Consider the following 27,480-nt stretch of genomic DNA (forward strand, 5'->3'; position numbering starts at 1 on the left):
ACAGGCAACCCATGCAAACAGCACGTACAAAGTTATGGGGGTACAAAATACCTTAATACCTTCAAGTTTATTGTTAAGTTTTGTGTCACTGGAGACCGAGTGCATCTGGAGGAACAGGGGAGCTAATTTCAGGGGGGCAGACAAGAGCAAGATAGTGGAAACCCTCCCGTGATAAGCCATTTGGACATCTGCCATTAACCTACAGAAAGTGCTCTAAAAACTTAATTACAAAGCACAATACAAATATGATTTTTTTTTCTATTAATAGTAACAGTATTAGTAGGTAGCAGTAGTCTTCTGGGAGGGGGAGGTTTTGTATCTCCCCCTGAACGTGGAGGACAAATCTATCCTTCAGTAACTGAAAGAAGGAGGTGGTCCAAGACCCCATTGTAGGAAGGACTGAAGGATAAGCCAGCTGAACGAGTTAAAGGGACCTGAACGGCAGAGGGACAGCTGATAAGCTACTTTTTCATTTAGTTCCACCCACTCTGCATTTCTGCACTTCAACCTAGCACTGATACTACCTTCAGAAGTGCTACATTTGACATGTGGTTGTGCAAAGACCAACCATCACTGGAAGTCAGATCTGACTGTCGTTTTGGCCCCATCACAAAGGAGCTGTGTGTCTCTATCTAAGTCCCGGCTTCCTCGCCCATAAAAGGAGTTAGTAATCACTAGCCAGCTTTTCTAACATGGTTTGGAGTGATTTAAATTAAACTAATATTTACAGAGCTCGTTAGATCTTCTCATGTGAGATAATGAGATAATCTATGGTAAAGTGCATTGTAACTTTAAAGTGCCATACCAACATTAAGAGATAGTCATTGCTAATAAATACAGTAATTTACACAAACCGTTTACCATTTAGGTCAAATTACAATGCCGTCGAATAATGATAAAGCATATCATTAACTACATGTTGGACAATTTCTTGTATACAGGTTCTGATGGCAACGCTAAACAGATTACATCTGTTAAGCATCCTCTGCTCGTTGCCCAGAGAGCACGGTTGTCTGCTCACAGCCTTAAACATTAGAAGGAGTGTTATTTCTCCTAGCTCATCTCAGTGAGTGAGCAAACCAAGTTTTAGCAAATCATGCAGTGAGTCAGTAGTGGAGATGGGCTGCAGGAGTCCCAGAATTCTGAGACTATTACTTAGCACAGCAGGCCGATGTGCCTCTGGGGATAATTGAAACTCTCTACTGGCCATGGGGGGTGGGGAGGAGACCAACTGTACATTTGATGTTTCACTGAGTTTGGGTAATGGGTAATTTTAGGACGAGCATCTCAACCTCTATTCTCTTTAACCCTCCAGTTGCCTTTTCTTTCTTTCCTTTTTTTTTTTTTTTTTGAATCAGGACATTATTTTAGGCAATTACGGGATTCTGAATTGTTCATTCTTTTAGAGAAGGCCTCCTAATTTTACCTCTGTGAAGTAGGTGTTTCTGAAATTGTCTGTGAGAAGGAAAAAGAATAAAGCTCATCATTAGTGTTTGATTGATCATTTAGGGGAAAATGTGCATTACCTTTAAATGGTTCAGGTCAAAGGATATATTGATAAAGAATACATGCTGTAAAAATACTGATACAAGAAAGATTTTAGATGAAATTGCTTTTCTGCTCTATGAGAGTGAACAGATCCTACCAGGCACATGGTGTCCAGTTTCCTAGTAATAACCTTTGGCTCTACACTCAGTCAAGCTGGGTCTGACTCTTGAATTCGCTATTTCTTAGCTGTGCCAGATCATTCTCCTCGCAACCTTTTTTTCTTCATCTAGAAAATGAAAATATTAATAATAACTATGACACAGGGCTGTTTGGGGGAATTAAATGACATCACATATTGAAAGCGGGTGACATGTAAGTACTCGGAGATTGTGAACTCTTATTTTCATCATCCCAGAAGCTGCTTCATCCTCTAAGTCTCAAACAGTAATTTAGAGTGAGAAAACAGAGATGAGGTCTCTGTTCCCTGTAGAGAATGTCCATCCGACTTCAAAGTTAAAGTGCAACAGATACTAGCAGAGGAAGGACAACACGTGGACATTTCGGGGCTCGGGTTCTAGTCCCACCACTATCATTAGCTGGCTTGACCTTGAGATGCTGATTCCACTTTCAGTCTTCCCACACTCTTCTCCCACACTTTCTCAGAAGTGGTGAACACAATCAAGTGCGGTATGGGGAGTGAATCGTTCTACAGGATGCGTCAGCCCCTTCTTCCAGCTGACTAATAATATACACCCATGGCTGCAAACCCAACCCAGGTCTACAGTCACTCCTGATCCCCCAAATTCTGTATCAGTATCCCCTGCCTCACCAGTGTGAGAAGAGCTAAATCTCAGCAAAGTCTCATGACCTTCTATGAAGGTCATGACTTTTATGAAGATGACTTCTTCTCCTTCTCCTTCTTGAAAGAGTCCCAGCTCCCTGGGTGGGGTCAAATATTCCTTGTAGATCTTGGCCATTTTCATATACATCTGAGGACCTTACTGGATCCCAGCCCTGCTGGCACCTTGATCTTGGATTTTCAGTCCCCAGAAAAAAGAGGAAACACGTTTCTATTGTTGAAGGCACCTGGTCTATGATATTTTATGATGGCAGCCTGGGAAGACTAAGACAACTGATTTGGAATCTTTGGTACTGGTAGTCATCTGAACTATGGTTCCATTAATATGTAAACATCTGAGGGCCAAGCTAAGGGTGAATCAAAATTAAACTTCTTAGTCCTAGTTTCACCCCCATGTCAATTTCCTTCCTTGTCTCAGCATCTCAGATGATAAGATACATAGCTTTTGCAATTTCTTGAATCATGAGCTAGCAGATCAAGATCTTAAGATAAAGAGTGTCATGAATGTGGAAGCTGACAGCCCTGTGTCATAGTTATTATTAATATTTTCATTTTCTAGATGAAGAAAAAAAGGTTGAGAGGAGAATGATCTGGTACAGCAAAGAAATAGCAAATTCAAGAGTTAGACCCAGCTTGACTGAGTGTAGATCACTAATGTGATCATTAGCGATCACAAGGAATGTGATCACTAATGCTTTATTAATGCATATGTACTAAAGAAGTTACCTTAAGGTATTTTAGTAACAGACCTAATTTTATTGCTCCATCTTAGTGAGGATGTCAAAGTCATCTGCAAATAAGCATTTTGAAGATGAGAGTAAACAGGGAAAGGGTTAAGGTTTTGTCCACTTGCCCATCGGGTCTATTACATTGGATGGTTTGGCAGATTAGGGCAGACAAATTGGTCTTCCAAAATAGCTCCATAAAGAGTAGTGGGTCCAAAGGAACCGTAGAAAACCCATATAGGCTCTGGGAGAGTGGAGGCTGAAAAGTATAGCCTTAAATGGAGGATTTGTTCTGAAGATATAGGACATAATGCAAGAGCTATCCTGGCAGGGCCTTCAGCAATGTCTAGAAACTTTCACCAAGACCTCAGACACCTCCTCCTGCCCTTTACCATGAAACTTCTAAACCTTTTCCAGTTTATCCAGCCAACAACTTTCCTCTCACCCCTAACTCACTTTCACCGGAAGACCTTGCCTCCTACTTCTTCAGGAAAATAACTGTAGAGCTTGAGTTTCAGAATCATATTCCCTCTGGCCTGAAAATGACTGTATCCTTTAAACTTTTCATTCTTTTTGCCTCTCCAAAAGAAAATATTGACATTTTCTTTCTAAAGCTGATGCCCCTACCTAGGTTTGCAACTTTTCCTCCTCTAAAGCATTGCTCCATCAATTATTCTGTCTGTTGGATATTTCAAACCTCCTCCATTGCTCCTTCCTTTGATCCTACAGACACGTTCAAATATCTGCTACCCTTTAAAAATTCAAAATAAAACCTTATCTCAACCCTGTTCTCCCTAAAGTCACTATCTCTCTCTCTCTCTCATTTTTCCTTCTTGTACAGGTTTCTTGCAAGAGTCCATACTTTATTTTTATATAGTTCTCTCCCATTCTTTTTTTTTGAACCACAGCATTCTAGCCTCTACTCCAACAGTATAATTGAAGCTGCTTTTTCACAGGCCATTAAAAACCTCTAATTGTTAAGCTCATTGGTTTGTCTTTTTCCTACCTGGATTTTGTGTTGCATTTTATGCTGCTGAATAAATCCTTCTCTGAAACCATTTCCTCCCTTGGCTTTGGTAACATTGTTCTTAGTTTCCTTCCTACTTTTCTGACAACCAGTGCCCCCTTCTGAGTCATGTTAATTTGCTCAATTATTTAAATAAGAAATTTTAAGGCAGATGTTTTGCTCTCTGCTCGCCCTACACACTATCCCTAGTCAGATAGTTAAAATTACAAGAATTATTTATCTCACTTTTGTTTGGATAATTCTCAAAGAATTAACAATAACTTTAACTGCTTCCAAGCTCCAGGCTTCCTCTTCTTTCATATACCTATCCTAAAACCATCTCAAACTCAAACGTATACAATTTTAAACTTGCTTTATTTCCTCCAAGCTTGCTCTCTTGGTATTCTTCATTCAAGTGAGAATCTAGATAGGTCATTTCCTTTCTTGAAAACTCTCACCACTTTAAAATTTTTGCATTGCTGGGGCAGACTTTTGCCCTGGGCACACAACTCCACGATGTTCCCCAGTGTCCCTTTCAGGGAGATTTCTGCCTTGTCCTTTAGTTCTAGCCAACAGCATATGGATAAAAGTAGGGGTGCCTAGGTGGCTCTGTTGATTGAATATCTGACTCTTGGTTTCAGCCCAGGTCATGATCTCAGGGTCCTGAGAAGGAGCCCTGCCTGGGGCTCTGTGCTCAGCAGGGACACTGCTTGAGAGTCTCTCTCTGGCCCTCCTCCACTGGCATAGGTGTACAAGTGCTCACTCTTGCTCTCTTTTCCTCTATAAACAAATCCTTAGAAAATAATAAAGTACCCTACATCCAAGACTGGCTTATAAAGCCTCCCCTTCTGTTGGACAGATGTGGACATCCGGGAACTGAAGATGGCAGAGCCTGCTTCAGCGGGGGCACCAACATTATCAAGCAGAGCAAGAAAACCTTGCCCACTGCTAAACAAGAACACTCAGCTACCTGAATAGAGTAATTCCAACAAATAGATTTCTACAGGCGAGCCTAGCGTGTTCCCAGAGCTCATCTGCACTCACTTTGGACGACAGCCTGAACTCTGGCAAAACAGAGCCCCGTCATCTACTCGCAATAGACTCTGCCCACTAGATTTCAATGTCCCCTCAATGCATAATCTCTACGTGATTCAAGCCATACAAGTTTTCTTTCCCTAACTGTACCCTGTTCTTTCATACCTTTTACCTCTACATATAAAATATATTTCTGCAACACGGACATCGCTTTCATATCTTTTCATATTGTGTAATGCCAATTTACTTGTTTCATACACAGTTCAAAGATATGCTCCCCTATGAAGCTTTAATTCTAATTCTCTAGATGAATTTCTGTCTCCTCCATGTTCCCATAACTCTTTATCACATAGCTTTACTTACCACATAAAAATTATTTATACTCCCATGTCTCTGTGAAATTTTGAGTACATTTTAGGCAAGAAATTTATTTTTGTTTTCCTAGAACATAGCATACTATCTGAATACTTAGGTACTCAAATAAGAATAACTAAAGTAACATTTTTTAAAAAATCAAATTTCTGGGATTAAATCATTTATATTGGCTTTGTGGTATTTCTAGAAAAAAATTAGATAAATAATTATGAAACATTATTTTTAAGTTTTCTAAAAGACAATGACTATTCCTAGAATTAAGAAACCACATGTTCTCAGTGTGATATGAAAAAAGGTGATATGAAAAAGAAGAACATAATGGGGCACCTGGGTGGCTCAGTGGGTTAAGCCTCTGCCTTCTGCTCGGGTCACGGTCCCAGGATTCTGGGATAGAGCCCAACGTCAGGCTCTCTGCTCAGTGGGGAGCCTGCTTCCCCCCACCCCCTGCCTGCCTCTCTGCTTACTTGTGATCTCTGTCAAATAAATAAATAAAATCTTTAAAAAAAATTTAGAAAGAAAAAGAAAAAGAACATACCTATGCCCTTACAAAAAGGAACTTGTTGTTTCACCCTTGTGGGAAAAGAGGGATAAACACCGAAATGATTCAGGGAAGTTTACAAAAAGGCAGCAAGGAATACTATGAGGCCAAGACTCATGAAGTTAAGTCTTAACATCTTCCCCAAAATATACAAGAAATATCTCTAGACCTGAAGGAGAGCAGAAGGAAGGGTCTTGCTGATAAAAATAGAAGGTAAAGGTAAATTTCAGGAAGCAGTGAAGAGAAATAGAACAGCAACTCTTGAACAAAGTACAATAGGAAAACAGCAGAAACCAGCCTCTCTGAGGCAGGAAGAGGAGGGAAGATTTACTTTACAAAACTCATCCTTGGCAACAGTTCACAAAGAAAAAAAGAAGGCGGGGTGGGGGGGGTGGGGGCGTGGAGAAGGCAAGGCAATGAACCTAACAGGGAATATCAGAGATAACCTACGAGGAGGCCCAAGCTTGAGAAACTTGATCCGTAGTTTCACTGGGCCTGCAGGACTTGATAAGCAGAAAAGGAACAAAGAAATTCTGGAGCCGAAGTAAAGAGGGATGACAAGGAGTTTAGATGCTTGGGAGGACTGATCCCCAGCAAGCTATTGCACAGGCTACAGAAGCTCAGAGTTGTAACCTACAGAGCTCTAGAAACAACATGAGATCTATGCATCAGTGGGAGTGCTTTTTGTTTTGTTACGTATTTTTTCCCCCACAAGAGGACTAACTTGATGATACTTGCAATGGTCAGAGAGAGAAGAAAGAGCAAGACACCTAGGGGTATTGTTTAAAAGGATACAGGACATTTGAGAGACAGGAGTTCAGAGTAGGAAAATGTATATCAGGTAAAAGCAGCATCCAGAATTATAAATGTGCATAAAAGGAAAACAGCGTTTAAAGAGGAAGCACCTGAAGCGCCTTGTCTGAATTTGGTCTAGAGGGTAGTGGTTGTTTTTTTTTTTTTCTTTTTAAAGATTTTATTTATTTATTTGACCAACAGAGATCACAAGCAGGCAGAGAGGCAGGCAGAGAGAGAGATAGGGGGAAGCAGGCTCCCTACCGAGCAGAAAGCCCGATGCGGGGCTTGATCCCAGGACCTGAGCTGAAAGCAGAGGCTTTAACCCCCTGAGCCACCCAGGTGCCCCTAGAGGGTAGTGTTAAGAGGGGATCATTACTTAAGTCTCTAGCCAAAGAAATAGCTTCGGAAGAGGTTAAGTAGCCAAAACTCTAGAAAATAAGTCCAAAAGGAAAGGACTACACCAGACAAATGGACTGCATTAATGTTGTCTGCTATTTTACAAGAAGTTAAAGATACTTCCTTTTATGGTGCAAAACAAACAAAACCAAAAACATAAGAACAAAACATTAAAAACAAAAACAAAAAAAGCCCACAACCCATTCCTCTAGAGCGGAGATATTTGAACTATAAAAACAGTACGTTAATTGCCTTTGGAATAATGGTAAATGCTAAGACAGCAAAAGAACAATGAGGGGAGTGAAGATAAAAGCAATGTTTTCTTTCCAAGATGGCCCCAAAAAGTTGGGTCACCTCATAAACGGATAGGGGTGCTCTCAGGGAAAGAGGAATGTTCAAGGCTTATCCTAGGCTGAATGTGATCTTCAGAGAAAATATACTTATTTTGGACGCTGTATCAGGGAGACCGCATAGAGCAGTGGCCTATAAAAGGTTTTGGAGACAAGGAGACCTAATGTTAAAGGCTGGTTCTGTAACTTCCAAGCTCTGAGGTTTTGGGCGTCTAACTGACATCCCACTAGAGTGTGAGCTCCATGGAAACAGGAACTTGGATTTGGTTGGTATTACTCACTGCCGAATTCCCAGAGCCTAGAACAGTGCCTGTCGCATAGTAAGTACTAGATACATATGCGTGGAATTGGTAAATATAATTGGCCATTTAATTTCATTTTTTAAAAAGATTAATTATTTATTTATTTGACAGAGAGAGAGGGATTGATCACAAGTAGGCCGAGAGGCAGGCAAAGGGAGAGGGGGAAGGAGACTCCCCGCTGAGCAGAGAGCCCCATGATGCGGGGCTCGATCCCAGGACCTGAGCCAAAGGCAGTGGCTTAACCCGCTGAGCCACCCAGGCACTCCTAATTTCATTTGAAAGGCAGACAGGTGATGGATTCAGTTTCTCTGCAGTTCATAGTCTGAGACTAAGACACAAACTCCCAATAACCCAATGCATCTTAACTGTAAAAGAGAAATAATTCCACCAACTTCAGCAGTCTGGGTTAGGATTAAACGAAAAAACTTTTGCATGCACGCACACACAGCAAGGCATACAGATATTGAATATACCAGTTTTCACCTTAATTCACAACATGTTAAACACTCATTATATGCCAGAAATTCTGCTCATAAAAGAGTTATAAACCTGAAGAAAACAGACAGGACCTTTCTCCTGCTTGAGATTCCAGAACAGTGGGGGAGTGACCATGTTCATAAATACCCACGAAGACAAGAGCTACGTGGGAAGAGCGTAGGAAACAGAGAAGATGCAAGATACAGACAGATCTCATTTGAAGGGTCAGTGAAGTCTTCCTGAGAAAACAGAAGTGGAGGCCAGATCTGAAAAAACAGACAGCACCGCCTGGTTAGTAAAGAAGGAAGCAGGAGAGAAACTCCAGGCAGTGTGCAAAGGTCCAGAGGAAGGGGGAAGCATGAGAGAGATTTAGGAGAATGATCTAAGGCCAGTGGGGCTAGAACACAGATAACGAGGAGGAAGTGGTAAAATAAAGCTGAAGAGATAGTCATGGGTCAACCTGGCTGGTCACTTTCTCAGCAATTCATGATCTGACCCTGGTCAACCTCTCTGATAATTTCTGAATTATCTCAAATAAGCAATACCACATGGAAAAATTCTTGTTCTTTGGAAAGCTTTGCTCTGTTTATACCTTCTGTCTTCCTAGATGCTACCTCCACTTAAAATTCCTTTGGCCAACCCCCCATCATTTTCCCCCTCCGCTTGATTGAAATATTGATATAGAACATATGTAAGCCTGAGATGCACATGGCCACCCTTCTTATACTAAAAGTATTTTGCCTTTAAAACTCGGTTTAGGGGGCTGCCTGGGTGGCTTGGTGGGTTAAGCCTCTGCCTTCAGCTCAGGTCATGATCTCAGGGTCCTGGGATCGAGTCCCACATCGGGCTCTCTACTTCCTCCTCTCTCTCTCTCTCTCTCTGCGTGCCTCTCTGCCTACTTGTGGTCTCTCTCTGACAAATAAATAAAATCTTTTTTTTAAAGATTTTATTTATTTGTCAGAGAGAGTGAGCACAGGCAGACAGAATGGCAGACAGAGGCAGAGGGAGAAGCAGGCTCCCTGCTGAGCAAGGATGTGGGACTCGATCCCAGGACGCCGGGATCATGACCTGAGCCGAAGGCAACCGCTTAACCAACTGAGCCACCCAGGCATCCCAAATAAATAAAATCTTTAAAAAAAATAATAAAATAAAACTCGGTTTAGGGGGCACCTGGGTGGCTCAGTGGGTTAAAGCCTCTGCCTTCGGCTCGGGTCATGATCCCAGGTTCCTCAGATGGAGCCCTGAATCGGGCTCTCTGCTCAGCAGGGAGCCTGCTTCCCTTTCTCTCTCTCTGCCCGCCTAAATGCCTACTTGTGATCTCTGTCAAATAAACAAATAAAATCTTAAAAAAACAAAACACAAAAAACAAAAACAAAACAAAACAAAAATAACTCGGTTTAGTGTCTCCCCGATGCTCAGGTTAAATACCAATCTTTCCCCCAGGTGACTCACACGTAATTTCCTCGAGGATGACATCACAATGCACTAAGATTAATATAGCTCTAGTCCTCTCTGGACTCTAAATCCTTTGAGGAAAGACAATGTTTCATGTAACTTCCCTTCCCACACTACCTGTAACCAAGAAGGCACACAGCAAAGGGAGGCTGGGTGAATTTATAGACAGATGAATGCTGTGCCTTCTACTCAGACTACTTTATCTTGCGTTGAATAAAGAACATTGTAAGGAGTTTCATGACAGCTTTCAAAGGAGGGGGAAGCTTCCAGGATCGGGTAAGAACGGTGCCTAGGGTAACTCTGTTCCCCAATTCCAATGCAGGAAAATGATAAAAGTGATAAAAATCATTTCGAAAACTTTTCATCATTGAATCAGGCAGAAATAATTAGCAAACTTCAAAGATATTTTGCAATGGATGCCTCCCTTCTGCCCCCACATTGCAGCCAAGGAACCACAACAAATGCAGACTTAAAAGTCATCCCCAGGCTTCCAGCCTAGCACGTGAAAAGGGGGTGAGTCTCCCCTCTAGCCTAACAAGTAAAAAAGCTAAACGAACTGGGAAATCATCAACTCTTTAGATCCATAGGAGAAGATCACGAAGCCAACCACTTCCCACCCACGCACCCACCCACACTGGATGGACAAACACGTGAGTGTAGAGAAGCAGCCCTTACGGGAACAGAAATCTCCACGAGAACCAGCGCTGGGAAGGGAAAACCTGAGTCCTCATGGGTGAATTGCAGGAGACTCCGTGTGGACAAGCGTGAGGGGCAAAAACTCCTTGGAGACAAACCCCACGCTTGTCCGAGCGTTCCTTAACAGATGCTCCGCCAGGCTCTTATTAGGGAAACTTGGAGGGAAAATCCCCTCCTACTTCCATTAGGGGGAAGGTCAAAGGAACCATTTCCAAAGATGCTGGAGTGTTTGGTTCTTCTTGTTAAGCTCTGCCCTCAGGAAAAACTAGTTAACTAAAGCCTGATTTGCTGGAGTTTTATCAGAGGCGAGCTGCCTTGGACGATGGGAAAAACAACCCAGCACCAGCCATCTCTATCTAGCCTTCCAGTGAAGGAAGAGGGGCGGAACGCGCCAGTGCAGTCCACTCTAGCCGTCCTGTTCCACCAACACGGAGGGGGAAGCTGAGAATCATATGTGAAGTTCATAGTCCACTAAAAGACTGAGACCTACCCATAGGATTATAAAACATGTCCCCTCCCCACCACAGTCCTCAAGGCCTATTTACTGCAATTCCCTTTTACAGGATATCATGTCCAGCCATCAACAAAAATGACAAGGCAGCTAGACCCCATTCAAATTAGAAATGTCTACTTTGGGGCACGTGGGTGGCTCAGTGGGTTAAGCCTCTGCCTTGGCTCAGGTCATGATCTCAGGGTCCTGGGACATCGGGCTCTCTGTTCGGTGGGGAGCCTGCTTCCCCCTCTCCCTCTGCCTGCTTGTGATCTCTGTCTGTCAAATAAATAAATAAAATCTTTAAAAAAAAAAAAGAAATGATATATCAAGCCATGCAAAGACACGAGGGAAGCTTAAATGTACATTAGTAAGTGAAAGAAGCCAATCTAAAAAGACTACATATGGCATGATTCCCACTAGATGATATTTTTTTAAAAGGCAAAACTATCCACACAGTAAAAAGATCAGAGATTAACAAGGGTTGGGGGGGGTGGTGAATAAGGTGGAGCACATAGAATTTTAGGGTAGTGAATATATTCTTCATGATACTATAAGGGTGAATGCATATCCTTATGCATTTGTCCAAACCCATACAATGTACAACACCAAGAGTGGACTGTGATGTCAACTGTGGGCTCTGGGTGATGTCAGTGTGGGTTTATCAGCTCTAACAAATTTCTTCTCTGGTGGAGGACGTGGACAATAGGGAAGGTTGTGCACGTGCGGGAGCTGAGAATAAGTGAGCAAATGCTATACCTTCTCAATTTTGCTGTGACCCAATAAATGCTCTAAAAAATAAAGTTTAGGGGCTCCTGGGTGGCTCAGTGGGTTAAGTATCTGCCTTCGGCTCAGGTCATGATCCCAGGACCCGGGGATGGAGCCCCACATCAGGCTCCCCGCTCAGCGGGAGGCCTGCTTCTCCCTCTCCCACTCCCCCTGCTTGTGTTCCCGCTCTCTCTGTGTCTCTCTCTTAAATAAATAAATAAATAAAATCTTTAAAAATAAATTAATAAAGTTTATTTTGTAACAAGTCACACTCAACTCAAGGCCGTTCTTTTGGCATCCTTTATCTCAAGAAGCCAAACCCGGCAATTGCTTTAGTGACAGTGGATCCCTGCAGTCATTTAGAACCAGGTGTTTCCACGGTTCAGATGATACACACCGGTGGCTCAAGGCACGTTCTGTGGCCTCACCTCTCACCTTCACACCTGTGCATCAAACCTCACACAAACATTCGCTTGTTTGCAATTAGTCAAACTATGTTTAGGGTTTTCCTTTTTGTTTTTGTTTCTTTTTCTCTTTTTTCTGCTTCTTCCCTGGAGAAATATGCTTTTTGAAGTCTTAATTCCTAACTCATTGAAGTGGGAAATGATACCCTGATTTTACCATGCCTGAGATCATAAGAAAAAAATACATAAAATCAGAAAGTATACTTTGTCCTTTGTTGGTGACAAACTTTTTTCTGATGTTAAGGAATCCCTGTGAAAATCAAAGCCTATTTGGGAAAAAATTATAATCAATATAACAGAATATAACTAGGAACAATGTTAATATCTAAGAACAGAGGAATATAAGTAAACAGGATGTGATGACTGATTAAGCTGTTTATTGACAATAATGGTTATGAGGAATTCCTATATTACAGTACATGAAAAGCATATATGCTTTTCATTTTTTATTTTTTTATTTATTGTGTATATATTTTCACTATATTCATTTATTAATTGTATATATATAGTTATTCATTTACTACATATATTCATTTACTATATATAATATATATTTACTATATAATATATATATATATATATTTTTTCATTCACTCAGCAAACCCATACCACTGAGCACCTGAGTATACTCAGGTACTGGCCCCAATTCAGAACACCTGAGTACCTGAGTACCCACTGGTACTACTGGGAATCAGCAATAAATAAAACAGACCTGAGCTCTGAATCTATGGTGCTTACAATCAACCTCAATGGTTCTCAAAGTGTCATCTGTGAATCGTTAGTATCAGCATCACCTGAAACTTGTGAGAAATGCAACATTTGGAACCCGCAACCAAGACCTGCTCTATCAGAAATTTGGGAGATGGGGCTCACTAGCCTGAGCTTGAACAAGCCTCTCAGGTGATTTTGCTGCAAGCTCAATTTGGGAATCACTGGTCCAGCAGAGAAGACAAACATTAAATGAAGCTATTCATGGTAATCAAATCAAGTATCCTAAGAGAAGAATAAGAAATAATAAGGGAGGATACCGAGCTGGAGATAAGGCGCTTACTTCTTTGGGGGTTCAGAGACAGCTTCCCTGAAGAGTTGATGGCATAAAAGTGGGCCATGGTAGAGAAGGATGGATAATGGATAGATATGTGATAAAACGAGCTTAATAAATTGTTAAGGGTAGAATCTTGGTGGTAGGTATATAGACGTTTACTGTAAAACTTTCCAACTTTTGAAAATTCTCACTGTAAAATGTTGAACTAAATGGAGTGTGCTTTCAGGAGTATTACAGATGGTGAAAGGCTGATGATACAGGAACATACTCAATGCTAGTCCATCCTCATTCATCTGTCAAGTAATTGACAACAGTTGAAAAAAGGACATTGTGGCTGGAGTATAGTGAGTACAGAGGAAATCGGCATGCCAAGGTCAAGAGTAGAGGTGCACAGTTTTGACCATATAGGGTTGGATCAGAAGGGCCATAGCAAGGTTAATTTTTACAATGTATCACTAGTTCACACGTTTTATTGCTGAGTAGTATTGAATTATATGAGCTTACGAGTTTGCTTCTTTAGGCTCCTACGGATACACATTTGGATTGCTTCCAGTCTCTGATTATTATAAATAAAGCTGCTATGAACACTTATATCCAAAGCTTTAGTGGATGCATGATTTCGTTTCCCTTGGACTATCATTGCTGAGTCATAGAGCAGATCAATCTAAGAAACCGCTGAGCCCTTCAGCAGCTTTCGGAAGCCAGTGTGCCGTTTTACACCTCTGCCAACAATGTTTAAGATTCTGGTTGCTCCATATACATGCCAAAGTTTTCATTTTAATCGTGCTAGTGGGTATGTAGTGATATCTCATTTGTTTTCATTTGCATTTCCTTGATGACTAAGGATGTTGGACGGTTTCTCGCATGTTCCTTGACCACTAGAGTATCTTCTTTTGTGAGGTGTCTCTTCAATCTTTTGCTATTTAAAGATTTATTTATTTTAGAGAAAGCAAGAGAGAGAGAGAAAGAGAGAAAGAATATGTGCAGGGAGTGGGGTGGCACTTGGGGGCAGAGGGAGAGTCCCAAGCAGACTCTATACTGAGCCCAGCATAAGGCTCCATCCCAGGATCCTGAGATCATGACCTGAGCAGAAACCAAGAGTCTTACTAGGCATTTGATGTACATGTGACCAAGAAGATTAATTTCTCACTCATTTATCACTGGTCAGTTAAGGCTTGGTCACACATCATTATCATGCTGAGACCCAGCTTGGTGAGACAGCCTCCATCTAGGGCATTGCTGGTCTCATGCCATAGGAAATGGAAAATATATCAAAACATCCTCTAGCTCTTAAAAATTCTACCTAGAAAGGACATGTACTACTTTATTTAACATTCACTGGCTAAATAAATGTAATGCGGCTATCTCTGATCTCAACCAGAAAGAGATGTGTAATCCTGCAACAAAGAAGACTGATGCTTATATCAATGCTTACCACATATATAATCCATGCCAAAGACATGTTTGTCTTAAATGACTTGTTAATACTATCTCCAAATATTTTCCCAACCTCTTACCTTCCCTGCATTCCCACTGCCCACACTGTTTTCCAGTGTCATGGCCCATCTGGACAGCTGCAAGAAAGCTCTTAATAGATCTATCTACGTCCACGCTGGCTCCCTGACAGCAATTAGAATTGCCAACAAAAATCTGAGCATGCCGCATACATTCTATTCACATCAAATCCATCACTATCCACCAGCTCCTGCTTTTAAAACTTCTCAATAGCTTCCCATCACACTTCAGTTAAAAGGCAACTTTTCATGGGGTCCACAAGACCTTGCAGAGCTCAGCTTCTGTCTACCTCTTCTTATCTCTAACCACTCCTGCTCTCACGCAGCAGCCGCGTGGCTCTCAGTGCCTTGAATGCACCAAAATCTTCATGGCACCAGGGACTTTGCACAGGCCGTTCCTGCGACCTGGAAGGTCCTTTCCTCTGCTTTCACCCAGCTCACTTTCACATCCATGTTAGGCTCCCCAATTTCCCTTCTTCCTGAGCATATTTTTACATTGTTCACATCAGCTATCATGTTTGTAGTATTTATTTGCATGGTGACTTTTTGGTTCCCTTCATGGACCGTGGCATTGAATTAATCCCATTCCTCAGTCCAGGAGTACGACTCTCTATGGTCCATGCCAGCCAATGATTTTGTTTACTTTTATCCTTCATCGTTTTTTTTTTTTCATTCATTCCCCGCCCCACCTTCCCCTGACTCCCTAACTCTAGTCCATTCTAAGGGTGTCTCTTCAATTTTCCCTACATATATTAATTTATACGAGGACACACATAACACCTTATGTGCAATCTGATAATTGCCTCCCTTACTCAGTGTTAAATGTCAGAGCTATGTCTCTTGCTGTGGACTACCAAACCCTCTATTTGTGGCTCACCCTTCGTGGTATTGTCACTACTTTATGGATGAAGAAAACAAAGTGAAGCTGAGTTAGTATCTTTAACCCACGGAGTCACCCAGGTGCCCCAAGCTGAGTTAGTATCTTAAGCCTTCAAAGGTAGGGCTTCAGAGATGGGGAACAGAGTCCAGCTTTGTTTCCCATCAATGTCAGCAGTTAAATGTCCCTTCCTATCAAGTCCCCTTTGCTCTCACCTTATCCTTATTAGAGATACAGAAATGATGCAGAAATGTGGCATCAGAGCGTTCAGGTGGCCCGCCCAAGTGGTAGACATAGACCTCAAATCGACTGCCTTCTTGTTCTTCCACAGCTCTCCTTGGTGACCAGCACGTGGCTCATGCTTCCTCACACACTGAATTCAAGGTCTCGTTTTTTGCTCTGATGTTGGAATCCACGCTTCATTTTTCCCCTCCAGAAACCAAATGCAGAAACTTACTGACAACCCCAAGCCCTGTGCCAGCACGCTGCTTTGTGCAAAGCTTTCCTGTTTGCCCAGCCTCAAACCAACTAACTATTCGGACTTGGCAAAGCTGTTTACTTTCAAGCTTCCATTGTCAATAGATCAAGTAGAAACATTGATAACTCAATGAAGCTCCGGGCAGCCTGCCCGTCAGGAACATCAACACGATCCATTTCTATGTACACGAAGATTTAACCCTAGAACCTAAGCAAACAGGAATTCCTGATTTTGATCCAGAATGAATATTAGTATTGTCCACCCCAACACTTGCCAGGGCAGCGAGGAAGCTGTGCAAACATCTACCTTGGCTAAAATAGCCTTTTGGATCTTGTAGGGCTCTAATGGGTTTAGGGCTTGATAGGCACAAAAAAATAGCTTATGGGGACTGGAGCTGAGCTTCTCCAATGGCGGGCGAGGGAAGCTACAGCTCTTCCTCCCTTGACAATGAATTATCGAGTGTCTGTTGTATGGCAGGCACTGTGTTAGAAATGAGGGATGTTTGGGACGGAATACAGAGGCCCTCTTCTCCCCATTGTCACAGTCTAGTGGGAGAAATGAGTAATACAAGTGGAGAAGACAAGCAACCACTGTAAAATCCCCATCAGTGAGTAAGATCCGTGTCCTGCCTGGTAAGGGAAACCCCACAGAGGGACACAGAAGAGTTACTATTCCTGAAGACCACTTCAATAGGTTCTGAACACTTCCACAAGCCAAACTGAGGCAAATCTCAAAGCTGGAGCAGGCGTGGGACCGACATTGAATGGGGATGCTGCCTGGATCAGACATTCTGGAAATTAACCCCCAGTAGATAGCAGAAAACACATTAAAGCCTCCTCTTCCTCAACTGTCTCATCTACAAAACTAACACATCTGGGTTACTCCTTTTGCAACTTAGGAAGACACCTGAGAAGACTCATCAAGGAGTATTACATAGACCTAAGATGGTACATATGTCTATCTCATTATTATATATATAATATATATTGTATTATACATAATATAATATATATAATATATAATATAATAATATTATTTATTATGGTTTCCATCAGGTGTTTTCAGGGCATGTTCCTCTTTGCCCTGATCCTCTTCTAAATATTAGTGTCACTCGCTGCTGCTTCTCTGTCCCTGCCCGCTTTTTCTATTAGGTTTTATTCATGTCCTCCATAGAGAAGGCCAAGTTTTGAAATTAGGGACATAATACAAGTTTTTGCTAGATAACTGTTAACATATTCACCCTAGCAATTTATTTTGTAACGGAACATTGTGTTTTAGAAACACAATACACCTTTCAGCTTCAAGATTTATACTCTTTTGATTATTACACTTTTACGATTCTAAAGAAACTAAATTAAACACTGCTATGTGGAACCACGGTTGCTGTCTGCGGTTGCCTACATTATTACAGGGGATGCTAGTCACATCCTCATCTGATGAAAGACACCTTGCAGTTGTGCAGTGGACAACCTGGGCAGCTGTTAGACATGATGGCCTACTTACTTTAGTGGAACTCTGCTATAAAATTAAGGGACTGAACATGATGATATCTAATGAAGAGACCGAATGTGATGGAGCTAAGATTTCTTCCTGTTCTAGTGTGTCTGATGCTAGGAATTCTATGCACTTGAAATAAATAGCTTATGACTTTGTCTTACGCCCAGCATTGAATCTAGAAGACTGAGGAGCACTCAGACAGAATCGGTCATGAAACGAAGGGCCAGATGTAAGATTGAGCTGTCCCCGTGTTGCCTAAGAGTCTGCATAGGTATTTAGCCAATTCCTGATGTCACCAGCCAAATAAGAAGTAAGTACCAATAAGACAAGGTCAGTGGTTTGGTTTGGGCATTGGGAAAACCCAGTGGCATAAGTGAAGTGGGTAAGTAAGAGGCGGAATATTCCCCTCAGCAGCAGTAGTCACAAACTATTGCTCCAGCTGGATTACCTCTCTGCCTCTCTCCCCGGACTGGCCACAGTGAGCACAGAACTCTTTATCTCATGACACCATCTTCCCTCTGTCTGGATCTTTCCTCTAGATTTACAACGGACATTGGCTTATTAAGCATCAAGGAATCCAACAATGAATAAACTGATCTCATTTTGCTTAAGTCACTGTTTCCAACCAAATATGGCCACGTGATACCATTTTCACAGACCATGTATTAGTATCTCATAAAACCTCCAAGGAATAGCCCAGCGCCATTTTTCCAAGCACCAGCTTTACTGCCACAGAGCTGCCAGTTCCTACAACTGGGCTGCATAGAGAGAGGTACAATGGGATTCATGGACGGAGGACTCGAGTTGCTAGAAACGATGGCTTCTGTTTATCCCATGCACCAAAACACTAACGGTCAGAAGTGCGGCTGCAGTGAAAGGACGCAAGTCAGAGTTGCAGAAGTGGCTCCCGAGCTCCAGGACCCCTCACTGTCTCCTCCCCATCTCTTTCCAATCCAAGTCAGGCTTCCAGCCAAAATCATCCCATCCAGGGCTGCACCTTTCCTACGTGTGAGGATACAAGAACTTGCAGCACTCCTTGAAAGGGATAGAGGCAGACAGAGTGACATAGTTACACCACCTTCCTTTAGTAACTTTCTTTAGTAACTATGATTGGCCATTTAGCCATTTTTCCATATTTCTGGTTCCCCTTGCCTGTTCTCCTACACTCGGTTAAACCTGACATTTAATATTAGCCTTTTTAACGCTCAGTCTCATTACCAGGCCACTGTTTTCCTTGTCCAAGGCTAACGTAGTCTCTGCAAGCAATGATGTTATTATGAACTATGATTATTATTATTATTACCTGTTTATATTGACTGATAGTGTCTATGCCTCTTACTCTCTTTGCGATCACCCATTTTTCAAGGAGCTGTGAGTGTCTTTGTTCACACCTGATCAAAAGAGGCCAGAAAAAAAAAATCAGGTAAGTGACTTTCTGGGGACCCTAGAATGCTGACAGCTCAGTAGCATCTTAGCAAAATAAAACCGGCTCTTGTCACTCTCTCCTCAAAACTCTTCAAAATCTCTCCAGGGCACAAAGAGCATTTAATAATAATAACAGAGAATCTTTATTGGAGATTGACACTGTGTGAACCTCTGTGCTAAATACTTTAACTCTGATTCTCACAGCAAACCTACAAAGCAAATATAATTATTAATCTGATTTTATCAAGGAAGAAACTGAGGTTTTAGGCTTTTCTGCAGTTACAAAACTGTACATGAAGGAACCAACATTCAAACCCAGCAGTCTGACTAATGGTTGGGTTTAACCACTAGGAAACGCTGCCTATATAAGTCTGGATGTAGTACTAACTCCTTACCTAGTCATATTAAGACCCTTCAAATTTAGGTCTCAAATTATCCCCATACACTTCTCCTATTTCTCTTTTTCATTCATTCACCAAACATTTACTGAGCCCCTATGATATGCGAGAAACTGAGCTAAACATCGCACAACAGCCACCCAGTCTGGCTCTGCACCAGGAACTACACTTGTCCTGCTTCATCTGTGAGTTCACATGTGCAGTCACTTTTGTCTGTAATGAGCTTTCCCGTCTTCCTTCTCCCTCTCCTTCTGGAAGACTTTCTACATATGCTTTAAAGACTCAACTCAAGTGCTCTTTTCCCTATGAAGTCTTCTGTAGCTGATCTAGGCACCATGCCTCCTGGACAATCATTGCAGGTTATACATATCTCCTTTTCACTCTCTAAGTGCCTGTCTCTCTCTCTCTTTCTATCTCTATATCTCTATCTCCTACCTACATTCTGCTCTAGAATATAAAGGAGTTAACCTATGTCTTCCCAACCTTTCTCCTTCTTTGAAGAATGTGTGACATTCGATAAATATTCTGGAACAGAATCGGCTGGCTTCTCTAACTGTTGAGACAACCTAAAAGCTTATATCTGTGATATCCTTTAGACTACATTTTTAAGAGGGTTAGGCATGGGAACCCATCTTCAAGGGTCTCCAGTCTAGTTGGGAACAGTGGTACAAAAATGAAAATGCGAACAAATTTATCAGTGCTACAATAGAGAGACACGTAGGGTGGCAAAGGAGAATAGAAATGGAAGTTATCAATGTCTCTTGGAGGAATCTGGAAATACATCTTACAGGAAATGATGATTGTGCTAAAGCATGGATGGCCAGTAGATCTTAACTAGGTTGGCAGAAGGGTGAGCACCTTTTAGGACACAAATACCCAGAGACACATGCAAGCAAAGTCTATTCAGGGACCTAGGAGGTGGGTGCCCAAGGAGAATGAAACGGAATTGGGCTACATTGTAAAGGGACTAACAGACCATGAAAAGGGATTTTAATTTTTTTCTGCCAAAGTAAAGGTAAAGGGTCTGACCACCCATTTCCAATATGGGAGGTGTGCTCTCCATCAGCAAGGAGCAATGCTCTGATGCCAATCAGGTATCCTACAATTCAACTCAATTCTGATCCTCTCCCTGGAGATACCATCAGTTCCCACAGGCAAAGGACTCTGTCCTGTAAGAGTGCCCTCCCACCCCCACTTCAGATGCCAGTTGCAAGCCCAGACAATCACCTATACTTCTGATGAACAGGTTACAAATTAGAGGCGCCCATAAACCCCTCCTCAGGTTGGACTGATTTGCTGGGGCAGCTCATAGAATTCAGAGAAACATCTTCTTACTAGATTGCAGGTTTATTATAAAAGGATATAATTCAGAAACATCCAGATGGAAGAGATGCAAAGGGCAAGGTATGGGAAAGGGGTGCAGAGTTCATGTCCTCTCCAGGTACCCCACTCTCCTGGAACCTTCCTGTACTCACTCTCCAAACCACCTCCCCTTACGTTCTTCTGGAGTCTTCATTGCATAAGCATGATTGACTAATTCACTGGCCATCCATGACTGGCTCAACCTTTTGGGTGCTTTCCCAAACCCACCTCATTAGCTTAACAAAAGTTATCTTTATTGCTCTCCTTAGGACATTCTGAGGGTTTTAGGAGATCTGTACCAGAAATGGGGTCAAAGACCAAATATGTTTTTTTATTATAAATCATAATATCATGAAAGGGAAATTATGAAAGCAATTTATGTTTAAGACAGGGTCCAGTTAAAAAGAAACTTCATCAATAGAAAAAAAGATAGAATTTTTAGAGTAGATTGAATTTAGCCTCCAGGAGACTGTTATTACTCCTCCCCTCTTTGCACATATAGGTGATAAAAAAGAAGAAAGAAAAAGAAAGAAAGAAAGAAAGAAAAGAAAGAAAGAAAGAAGAAAGAAAGAAAGAAAGAAAGAAAGAAAGAAAGAAAGAAAGAAAGAAAGAAAGAGAAAGAAAGAAAGAAAGAAAGAAAGAGAAAGAAAGAAAGAAAGAAAGAAATAGGTGGAGAAGCCCCCCTGTGTGGGAAAGCACAAAGTCTCTGGCCAAGTGTCCTGGCTTCTGCTTCTCCTGGAGTCTTTTTGTCTAGGTCACTCTCTCTCTTTCCTCTCGTGGTCTGCTCACTTGTTTTGTTTCCCAAAGAAATTTCAGGTTTTCTTTTGCACACCTTCTATTTAAGGAAAGCCTAATCACCCTTACCTGGGTCCCCGAAGATTTCTAAACTTTCCATTCTCAGTGTACAAAAATATAAATCCCCTGTTCTAAGACATTCTGTATTTGTTAGGATGAGGATTATTTTGCTTGCAAGTGACAGAAACCCAATTAGCTTATGTAAAAAAGTGAATTCATTTTCTTATGTAATCAGCAAGTCCCAGAGGGCTGAATCTGCCCAGGTAAAACTAGGACCAGGATTTCACATTGTCACCTGGGCTCTGTCTCTTCTCTTCTTGGTTCTACCGTTATCTTCCCTTATTTTCACATATAATTTCTTCATATGGTAACAAGGTGGTGACTAGCAGCCCTAAGTTTACATATTCCTCACAGCCTTGGTCTCAGGGGAGCGTGTATGCTACTCTCCCCACAAGATACTGCACCAGTCCTTCACAAGGCTGTTCATCAGTATTGTTCGGATTTATGTCCTTAATCCTGGACCAACCTCAGTATCCAGAGGGGTATGGAGTCTCAGGATCAACCTGCTGGCAGTGACCCGAAGTGGGCTTACGTCGGCTTTAGGGAGCCAATTCCCTGCTTCTCTTCCCAGCTCCTCATTTAGTGATGTCATGTTGGGAGACTGAAGTCAGCCATGATGGGCAGGTTGGAGAGAGAACCGATGCAAATGCCACAAATCAGGACTTTCTCATTTGGAAAGGCAGACTGTTAGCACATCCTGGGTGCTCATCCTTATTTTAGGTAATAGCATATTATAGGGCTGACATTTCTACCGAGATTACATGGAATACAGAAAGTTCTAAAAACAAAGGCATATATAACAGAACAGACTAAAATAATGCCTGGCATCTATCACATTTAAAACTTTTTCTTTGTTTTCAGTCACAAATGGCAAATCCTACCATTTTTGAGGGGTGAAAGTAAAGTTTTCCATGTCATTTCAAGTGTGTACATCCCCAGACACCAGCCTATAGTTACCTTCAGAAAACAGGAAAAGAGAACTTGGAATAAAACATATCCTTCTCACCTTGGGAGCTCTCTCCCCAAGAAGTGATCTACTGGAAAAGGTGAACATTCATAATAATCATCGTACCCAGTAGAAGTATTACCCAACACACTGTGGAAGTTTAATAATTTTTTTTTAATACTATGACCAATAATCATCTTACATCTATCAAATGTGTTATATTTGTAGGCTTTGTTAGCTGGATCAGAGCTAAGCTGGCCATTATGTAGACTAAGGTCATACCTTTCCCCAAGATATCTTAGGATATCCTAACTTTCCAAAAGTTATGGAAATAGTGAAATAGGTATCCAGAAATATCCATTTCTTTAATTGGAGCAGATGGAAAAGAATGTGGAACGTATCTGTAATCATCATTACTTTTGATAGACTGTTTTATTTCCCTCCACAACTGGAGAAACAGATGACTCAGAAAACACACACACACACACACCCCATCATAAACTAAGGAGACTGCCAGGGTAGGGCAGATTCACCTCCCTGACTTACATTACTACATGTGCTTACGTTCACTCTCTGACCAACCCTACCATCCTAAGAGATCATGCCCTGTGGGAAGAAAATAACCATTACATACAAAGATAACTGTCCCTGATATCACAAGCAACTTTGCTGTTATCCATTTCAATGAAAACTACAAGTGGCAGAGGGTCTGGTGATACAGAGGGACCTGCAATACACACACCTCCTGGGGACTGCTTTGGGATCGGTAGGCTAGGGAAAACAGCAGTGATGAGGAGAAAAGTAACACAGAGCAAACAAGCAGAGGACCACAGAATACTAAGTAGCAAAACATCTCTGTGCCTCACCAAATACCAGAGGACACAACAGAAGAGAGGAGACTTCACTGGTCGCCAAAATTGGAGAAAGTATCTGTAGAGGGAATTTCCTCAAAATTAAGGATCTTCCTGCTAGTCATTGTGTACAGAGTCAGAACCCTCAGATTTGGTTTCTTGCTAGAATGTGACCACGGTTTTAATCACCAGCTAGTGAAGTCTGTGATGCTTGAGTTAAAATGTAATATCATTTATTAGGGTTTAAAGATGGTGAAAACTGCAGAGTGATTTGTCATATGACTTCCAGTTTCCTAATCATGAAACTTGATGCTACAAATTCTCTTGATTATGCAACTTTTTGTGCAAAACTCTTCATCACTTGCTCATTTTCCTAGAACATAAAGGCTTAACTCTGATTTGGCATTATATCCCTGTGGTCAAACCCCTGAATCTCTTTCTAGTCTGATTTCCTTCTTCTTTCTCCTATATATCCTGAAATGTGGTTTTCTCAGTCTGAAGGTATGTCAAGGAACACAAGGTGTGCATGCCTTCATACTTTTATTTTTTAAAAAGATTTTTATTTGTTTATTTGACAGAGAGAGAGAGAACAAGCTACCAGAGTGGCGGGCAGAGGGAGAGGGAGAAGCAGACTCCCCGCTGAACAGAGAGCCTGGCACGGGGCTTGATCCCAGGACCCCAGAATCATGATCCGCCAAGCCAAAGGCAGACGCCCAACTGACTGAGCCACCCAGGTGACCCGCCTTCATACTTTTAAAATATATTCTTCTCTCTACTGGGGATGCTACATAAGTCCTAACTCTCTGAGTGTGGTAATGTGTTTTTCACCCTTTACGAAACAACTCAGTGTTTACCTTTTTCTGACCCTGCTTCCTCCTTGTCCACCTTTTTCTGCCTAAACCTGCTTGTAAGTGGTATTAGGCCCTAACATCTCCTCTCTCCTCTCAAGTAACCCAATGAGAGTATTTCAAAATGTAATGACATTTTGAATGCAAGCACATCTTATTGACTAGATCATGAGTTCCTTGAGAATAGGGGTTTCTGTATAATCCTTTTCTTCATTCCTGGAGCCTAGTATAGTATTGGGTGCCTTGTAAGAATTCATAAACATGTGATCAATTTGAATAGCCAACAATATGGCATTGACACTCTTTTTCTTTTTTTTAAGATTGTATTTATTTATTTGACAGACAGAGGTCACAAGTAGGCAGGGAGGCAGGCAGAGAGAGAGGAAGGGAAGCAGGCTTCCCGCTGAGCAGAGACCCCGATGTGGGGCTCGATCCCAGGACCCTGAGATCATGATCTGAGCCGAAGGCAGAGGCTTAACTCACTGAGCCACCCAGGTGCCCCGGAATTCACACTCTTTAAAAAATATTACAAACTCACGGGGCGCCTGGGTGGCTCAGTGGGTTGGGCCGCTGCCTTCGGCTCGGGTCATGATCTCGGAGTCCTGGGATCGAGCCCCGCATCGGGCTCTCTGGGGAGCCTGCTTCCTCCTCTCTCTCTGCCTGCCTCTCTGCCTGCTTGTGATCTATCAAATAAATAGATAAAATCTTTAAAAAAAAAAAAAAAAAATATTACAAACTCTACCAAGAAATATTTTTTAAGTTTTGTTTTTTTAAATAATGATCACTGTCCAGACTTTTAACATTCATGTTAAATATATATTATTTGCAAGGCCATATGTAAGTAGCTATTATAGGAAAACCAATAAGTTGTTTCGTGTTTTTTTAAAAATCACTACTCATCAAGCAGGAAGAATGTCCCAAAGTGGAATAAAACATGTTACCAAATACTATAATAAATTGCTTCTAGATAAAGGAGACATATTGAATTGCTAATTATAAAGTTCCTGTCAACAGAGCAATGGCCATTCAGGAGATAAATGAGCAGGAAAATATTTCTTCAGTTGCATCAGAAAAATATGACCAAAGAAATACTAGCTGCACCAGAAATTAATCACAATAATTTGCAAATCATTTCAAATACCAAAGGTCCAGTGATTTTTTTTTTTTTCCCAAGAAGAATAACATTTTAATGGTGGAAACCTTCCTGTAGCAAAGAGTAATGTTAAAGCAGAATTACTTTCTTTTGAAGAAATGGATATATATTTTTTCAACCCAAGAGTTGAATTCATCATAGGAAGGGTGTTGATGAGACCTATTGATCTCACTGACATGTAAAAAAGCACAGTGTTAATTTTCAGAAGCATGCCATGCTGAGATTAGAGGCCTCCCATACTTATTTGCTGTTGTTATTGTCCATAAATGTTATGACTAAATACTGAATGTGGGAGGAACATGAAATATAGTAAATGGATGGCTCACCGAGATGCTGCTGCTGAATATTTCACTGACATTAATTCATCAGGATCAAAACCAGATGGAGGCTCACTATCATACCGGATACCCCAAGTGTCACGCTTCTCCAATTTCATCATTGTCAGACTTCCTTGCTAAATTTAAATTAAATGTTTACCAAGCTCTTAGTATAAACAAAGCATTGTGTAAAGCATAAAGAGGAAACAAGACATAGTCCTTCCCCTCAAGAGACAGAGTCCAAAAGAAAAAGATAAATGCATTAACAAGCTCATTCCAATAAACTTACATGAGGTACCCATTGTTTCTAAGTATTACAGTAAGATCTATACCAGAGAGGTAAAAATGGCCTCTTTACTGGAAACACGGTTCTGATAGGAAGGATAGCCCCAATTTCTACTACATACTATTCATACCCTCGGGTAAAATTGACATTTTTATCTATAACACTCTTCTTTAAAGTGACTAAGCAAAGAGTTTCTCTTCGTACTGGGAGGAGGAGTCACAGAAGCCAGCACACATCAAAGACTCGGTGAAACCCACGGAAACAAGAAGCAAGTTCTGTAAGCAGTACTGCACTTCTCATGGAACTTGGCAAGGCCTTGTAGACTCAGCAGTAACTGTGAGTCTAAGTGACTGGTAATACCTTACAGATAGGCCATTTCTCACGTTAATGTGTTCAAAGTCAAATGGTCAATGAAAATCGGGGTAGACTCACCTGTACTACAAACTCACAAAGCTTAATGTGGCAAAACATATTAATATATACATCAGCTGTGTTTGTGAGCATAGGCTAGGCTGAACTCTAGTAACATTTGTCCTTAAATCTCTGTGGCTTAATGCAATAAAGATACATTGCTTACTCATGTAAATTCTTTTTTTTTTTTCCGACTATTTAAATTTTTTATTTTTTTATTAACATACAATGTATTATTACCCCCAGGGGCACAGGTCTGTGAATTGCCAGGTTTACACTTCACAGCACTCACCGTAGCACATACATTCCCCAATGTCCATAACTCATGTAAATTCTGATTTAAGTTGAAAGATAAGATCTTTAAAGAAACTGCCCTGCTTGAAGTGATTCTTTGATTATGGCTGTTTTTGTTTGTTTGTTTTTAAGATTTATTTATTTATTTAAGAGAGAGAGAGAATGAGCACGGAGAAGGGCTGAGAGAGAGGGAGAAATTTTAGCAGACTCCTCACTGAGCTTGGAGCCAAATGTGGGGCTTCATCTAATGACCCTGAGTTAATGACCTGACCTGAGACCAAGAGTCGGATGCTTAACTGACTGCACCACCCAGGGGCACCGATTCTGACTGTTGTGTATTTCATAGGCTTCCATATCTATGTGTTACTTCTGTGGGAAAAAGAGAAATGAGGAAGTGAGCACTGAGTCTTAAAAGTTTCATCGTGATAGTGACATGAGTCATTTTCCCCCATATTCCATCAGCAAAGAACCACATGGCCCTACCTGAAGTCAGGGGGACTGAGGACTACAGAACAGTCCATGCTTATTCAATAATCAGTGACTGTTTGTGCCATAGATAATGCCAATTCCAGAAAGAGATGGGGGCCCTTGCTTACAGTTAGGAGAAGAGAGTGGCAGACAACTGTTGAAAGAGAGCACAGACCGTGTGGGACAAGCGAAGATAAGCAGAAATTTGCCTCAGATCCAGGGAATTCTGGCACAAC

Source organism: Lontra canadensis, unplaced genomic scaffold, assembly GCF_010015895.1.
Source record: "Lontra canadensis isolate GAN:19392208 unplaced genomic scaffold, GSC_riverotter_1.0 scaffold43, whole genome shotgun sequence".
NCBI lineage: Eukaryota > Metazoa > Chordata > Mammalia > Carnivora > Mustelidae > Lontra > Lontra canadensis.